This window comes from Caloenas nicobarica, chromosome 1 (genome assembly GCF_036013445.1).
Source record: "Caloenas nicobarica isolate bCalNic1 chromosome 1, bCalNic1.hap1, whole genome shotgun sequence".
Classification (NCBI taxonomy): domain Eukaryota; kingdom Metazoa; phylum Chordata; class Aves; order Columbiformes; family Columbidae; genus Caloenas; species Caloenas nicobarica.
Genome location: NC_088245.1, coordinates 150977039 through 150983038, shown reverse-complemented (window position 1 = coordinate 150983038; position 6000 = coordinate 150977039). Strand labels below are relative to the sequence as shown.

The 6000-nt window shown below is 44.2% G+C and overlaps 1 protein-coding gene across 1 annotated transcript in view; it reads left to right on the top strand.

The window, feature by feature from the left end:
* The first annotated feature begins 453 nt into the window (after positions 1 to 453).
* Positions 454 to 6000, top strand: part of EDAR (ectodysplasin A receptor) — a 73690-nt gene continuing 68143 nt past the window's right edge. Inside the window, exon 1 of the mRNA XM_065656108.1 lies at positions 454 to 677. The gene's annotated coding sequence lies outside the window, so the exon portion shown is untranslated. The remainder of the gene's footprint in view (positions 678 to 6000) is intronic.

Here is a 6000-nt window from a genome sequence, read left to right as displayed (position 1 = left end):
CCTTCCCTGATGGAGTCCTGCGGGAGGTCTGGGGGTTCCTCAAACCTGATTCTGAGGGGTAGGAAAGTGAGACAGGCTTCAGAGGGAAATTTGTGGGGATTCACCTCAAATTCCCTTAAAATCTAGGTATATGTGAAAAAAACAGTATGATTAGTCACTTTCCCCCTTGTCTCGTCTACTCCCGGGAGCTTCCCAGAAGTGTTGCCCTGCTCCCCACTGCAGGGTCCGGCTCCCTTTCTCCGTGCCAAACCTGCTAAAACATTCTTTTCTTCCCGTTCACCAGCAAAATCCGAATTTAGCAGGAGCGGGGAAGGGATGCAGGGCTCCTCCTCATCCTGTGGTGCACCTCTAGGTGGGGTAGGCGAGTTTCAGCAGCGAGCGGAGCCCGCTCCGGGGCTTGGTGAAACTTCCCCGGCAGAGAGCGGGCGGGAAGAAGTTGTTGGGAAGCCCCTCCGAGCCTGCGAAGGGAGCCGGCAGCTCGGGGCTTTGGTGTGTTTGGGTTCTCTGGGACCGAGTTTGGGACATTCATGACAAGCCCTGAGAGAACAGGAGACGTGCGCTGGCTGTGCCTGAGCCTCGGCACCTGTGAGAGACCGACCAAGGGGTTATCCTGAGCCCTGTACCCAGGGGTGGACCTCTTCTCCAGGCTTCAGTGGTGGTGAGCCCATCTGAGCAAGGTAGGCTGGTGTCGAGCGTCTTCGCTGCCTCTATCCAAAGCTGGCGTGGCGCTGGTGCGGGAGCCGCTCCGTCCTGGGGATGTCACTGAGGGCTGTGGCTGGAAATCATGTCGGGTTTAGGTTTTGTTTGAACAAGATCTACCATTCAGTGAGTTTCTCTGCTCCCGGCATCAGACTAATAATCGCTTTTTTAAATGTGAATATGAGAAATCAGCTACAGTTTCTGGTAGCATCTGTGATTAAAAGCTCACATTGAATGTACTTCAGACTTTTTTATTATTAAAAGTCCTGATGATCTAATCGGTTCACAAACTCTAGAGGATCCAGCAGGGTTTTTTTTGTTTGAGTGGATATACATAATTCTCCAGAGGATAGTGAGGCTGCTGGTTTGGGGTTTGTGTTAACATTGCAAACTAATTTACCTGTATATTTGGGACTATTACCATACTTTTGAAATTACTACTAATGCTGTGAGATATCACAACGTCGGTAGCGTCGAGGCTGACTGCATGTAAGTGTGAATACGTTTGTAGCGTGCCGATTTTTATTTCCCCTGCTTCCACAATCTCACTGAAAAAGGGTGCTGCGGGACTGAGGTGTGGAGAGGAAAGCGAGCTGCTGGCCACGCTGGGCAGCAGCGGCATCGTACACCTGATCCAAGCACAGTGCGCTGCAGCTGTACGTAGTGCTGGAGTAGCTCTAAAATGCCGAGCTCAGCTGTGTCTGAGGGAACAGAGAGCTCAGCGAGGGCTGTAAAACCTATTCCAACAGTAAAGTGTCCTGTGTGAGCCTTGTACGACTGTGAAAGATGGTCACTGATACTCAGCTGGGTGCTTTTAGCTGCTGCTGCCATGGCTACAGAATTGATACAGTGGATTAGAACAAGGTGCAGCTAGACACTTGTACGCCTAAGAGAAAAAGTGTTTCATTTTTGCAACCTGTGGAGCTTTAGGTATTACATGAAGGGGCGCTGGATAGCACTTCAGATCTGTCCCCCATGGGATAAGGGGTGAGATCCTCATCTAGTGCAATGATGCCAAGGAGCTTAGTGATCAACACCTCCTTGGGGTACCACCCAAAACCTCATTATATGCCTCAAGCTACAAGGAAAACTTTCGCACCTACAGCTGCCGGAATAAACAAGGCACATGGCTACTGCTCCCACTTCTCTACAGTAGAGGAACATAATGTTGACCATCGCAGTTTCAAATGATAGCTCTTGAAATGTTTTGGACAAATAGGGGAAATCTCTGGCAGGTCTGTAAGAAAAAATATGGGAGATCCCAGATTTTAAAAGGATTGTACAAAATGTGATTATACAAAATGTAGTCAAACAGCATGACTGTGATCAGGATTACTCAGTTCTTTGCTATTCTTAGTCAGAAATGTCTGAGACATAGAAAGTGAAAAGAATACAAAAGAAAGTTCAGGCAACACAGTTAAGAAATTAATTTTGAAATTAAATGAAACAAGGACGATCAAATGAAGGAAATATATTACATTCATCAGAAGCCAGTTTGGCTCCAAAACATTCAGTGGGAACGATTTCACTTTCAGGTAAGCTACTGTGAACACAATTTCACTAGAGATGTCTGACAAGGGTGAAACTGTTACTAAAGCTTGGCCCAGCTCTTTTGGTTGGCAGGGTGCAGCACAGTTGTGTTGCTGTTTGCAGTAATATAGTCTGACCACAACAAATATCTCAGATGAGAATGTGTCCAGAAAAAGCCAGCATGCCTTTTTTTTTTTTTTTTAAATGTCGATGGCATTTACAGAAAACTGCTGCCATAAATAGGTGCTTTTTAAAAAATCTTTCTCTGTTGCACCTAGATGGAAAACATGTGACATTTTATTTTTTCACATCAGATTGTGAGATGGTCTTTTTCAAGGGACTGTACTGAATTGTATGCAGTGGAAATCGCCTCAACGAAAATGTTGAACTAAGTGCATGACTGTACCACAAAGGTGTTTAGAATTCCTCTGAAAACGGCTTCATGCAAACCATGTCAACTTTACATGTAAGGGTGACATTTCTTGGAGGGCTGGAATATTTTGACAGAGTCTACAATTTCTAATTGAATAGCATAGCCATGCTAGATAAATAGCCTAAGTTTCAGTTTTCAAAAAATAGCAGCATAATCTTTTGAAGATAAGATTAATATTAAGATAATGTTTTTCTCATGTTGTCATCAGTGGAGGAATTCCCCTCTAATATCCTCAACAGAGTTGTTTCCTTCGACCATGCTAGGATGGAACTGGGTTTCAGATTGTATCTACGCTGCTTCTCTTCTCAGCTTAAAGGGTAGATAAACTGCAACATGAGCTCCTGCCTATAGCAGAATAACTTGAGAGGTTCCAGCATGACCACACCCTGCATGAGTCATTTGTGAGGAGCTGGGGATAGATCAGCCTGATTCACACCTGTTAAAGGCATCCTATTTCTCTCTCTGGTTGTTCTCCAGACCAGGCCTTCACTGCCTTCTGGTGCACCCTTGACCCTCAAGACCTACAGTATTCTTTATGATGCATCCAGAAGATAACAGGTGCCCCTTTTTACTCAACAGCTCCTGGAGCAGCAGCTCTTGTTGGGGAAAAACCTTCCTTCCTAATACATAGAAATGTTCTGGTCAGTGCATTGTTAGGACAAGAACTTGTTTGCAAAACCAGAGACACTTTCTTGCCATGTATTTTCCAAGAAAGTAAGTCCCTGTAAAGGATTAGATATCACTGAACAAAGATGGAATTGTGACATTTACGACTGGCCATCTTGGCAAGTATTATTCACCTGTACCGATGATCACTGTGCAGACCGTGCTTGGCCATACTTTTCTCAGAAAACTAAAACCTGGCTTCATACAGCAAAAGACTAGGACATCCAAATATTACGTGGAGGCCAAGTAACTTGTTGTTCTTTTGTTTGATTTGTTACTCATCCAATTCTATAACAAACGAACTGACATCCTGGGCCCACGAGGTCCATGGCAGAGCTCCGACAAGGGTGGTGTGCCCAGCTCTTGCTGGCTCCGTGACAACATTTAGTGAACAAACACGGCCTCCTGAACTGTGTTAGTTTTGCACACGTTTCTTCTGACTTGACGTAGCTTGGATCTTTCAGTTTCTTCGCACTAGGGAAATCAGAACAAAAGTTGAGAGGAAGTTATTTTCAAATTCAGGATGAGACCATTAGAAACAAAAGAATAGGAGATAAACAAATACTGTTTTAAAGCATTATCTGCTATTGTCTTTTGAAGAAGTTAAAGCTTTGCCAGTGGATTTTCAAATCTCTGTGCAGATGGAGTCAGGGCCACATCCTCCTGATCTGACACTGTCAAGTGCTGGTTTTGGACTATCAGAAGTGGCATCCTATGAAGTTAATCCACAATGCTTGAGCTGAATCACCTGCCATGAATCTAGCAACAGGTTTTACATTACTACATTACCATATTGTCTGACCATCTGCAGTGCAAAATCAATAGCAAAGTCCCTGGTGGATTTTGTATAGTTTATGGTATTTATTCTTTTTCAGACTTAGTTCTACAGAACTGAGCTTTTTTTTTTTTGATTCAGTGCCTTAAATTCTGCTTGTTTCCTTTTTGGGAGGGGAGGGCTGGTAAGATTTGATGTGGTAGAAGTGGTTGCCAGAGCTGTGTCAGTTTTCTAGCAGAAAGGCTTTTTCAGGAGGTTAATGTTGCCCCATTCCCTGCCCCATAAAAAACCTCTCCAGCAGTTTGTGGTATCTCAGCTGCCCCTTGCCCGACTTGCTGTGCACACGAGGCTTGGAGGGTCATGATGAACTGACAATCCAGGGACTTGCTCTGACAATAAACATGAGAGGGTTAAACTATGTTTTGGGAAGATTACTTAGGTATGGTAAATGGTCACTGGGGAGCTGGGGAGGAAAAACAAGAGTTCATAATGCTTAGCTTGTGGCATCCTGAAATGCTGACAGACCTGAGACCCTTTTGATCTTAAAGGCCAAGATCAACCTAGCTGCAAACCTCCAGCATCCAACCAACCTTCAGTGAGATGTTTGCTTCCCTACTGGAGCCTGGCATAGAAAGATATTTGAGCTCCAGTTAATGAGCCTCTGGTTCATTAGGCTTTATGGCTAGGACATGGTGCTGCAAAACTTGGCTGAATTCAAGTCCACACTAGCTCTTTGGTAAAAAGGAACCCTGGAAAGATTTGCTTTTTTCCCCTCTTCCCCCCAAGGTTGTGTTGTATATGAAGCTCTGTTACACCAGCATTTATCCTCTGTTCAGCACTGTAACAGGCTGGGGACCAAAGCAGAAACATATGGCCAAGTACTGAGAGAGCTTTTAATTCTGACAGAGCATCCATCTCTTCCTTTGAATATATCACAAAGAAAAACTACTGAAGTGCCAGTTAAGCAGCATGCAATTATTTGCAGATTGAGTGTCAGGATTTTTCTTTTCATTTTAAGCAAGAACCATTTTAATAGTTCGGGATTAGATATTTATAATTATCTGGACTAAAAGGATGCATTCCTGTGACATGCTCCATTTTTCTCTCACAACTGCATACACAGTCCATGGCTTGAGAGATGGACCGAGGAGGGAAGGACATCTGTATACTAAGAGATGATCAATTGAGGCTTTATAGAAATTGGCTTCTGTCACTAAAAAGGAGGAGGAAAAAAAGGCCCTGTGCATTCAGATCACGCATCTTGGAAGAGAAAAACTGGGACTGCAAAAATATGAGGAACAGAGAAGATCAAAGGCTAAAAATGGCAGAATCTGTTAAAATACCTGGTGCTGGTTTATAGCCTGCTATAGTTAGGAACTATGAAACAGACAGCATCCTCAAACATGAGACTTAAATTTACCACTTATAACAAAAAGGAATTTGAAATTACCATCCTAAAGTAAAGCTTCTCTTCCTATCAAAGTCACCAAAAAAGATTTGTGCTAGACCTCAAAAGAGCAGAGTTTAATCAGTGCTGAGCACAGTTTAATTCTGTCCCTGAAGGGCAGTTGCAAAAGAAAAAAATCAACCAAAAAAACAAAAGGCGGGGGAGATGTTCTCTTTTTGTCACTTGATATTCTGCCATTTCTTTCCTTGGTGGGTAGCTGGTGACAATGGGTCCCCCGAGTCAGATGTACTTGTATTTCCTAAAATAGCTGAGAATGATCCGTGGGCTGCTGCCCACCCAGTGGCCCGTGACAGGGGGCCAAGTGAAGCAGCACCACTTTCAGCTGGGCACCCCCTTTCTTTCGGAACATTTCCCACCTGCAGAGCAGGTACAGCTCAACGCCTCGCAGGCTCACCTCCAAGCCACGGGAGTTTATGGGCCAGTGGATCC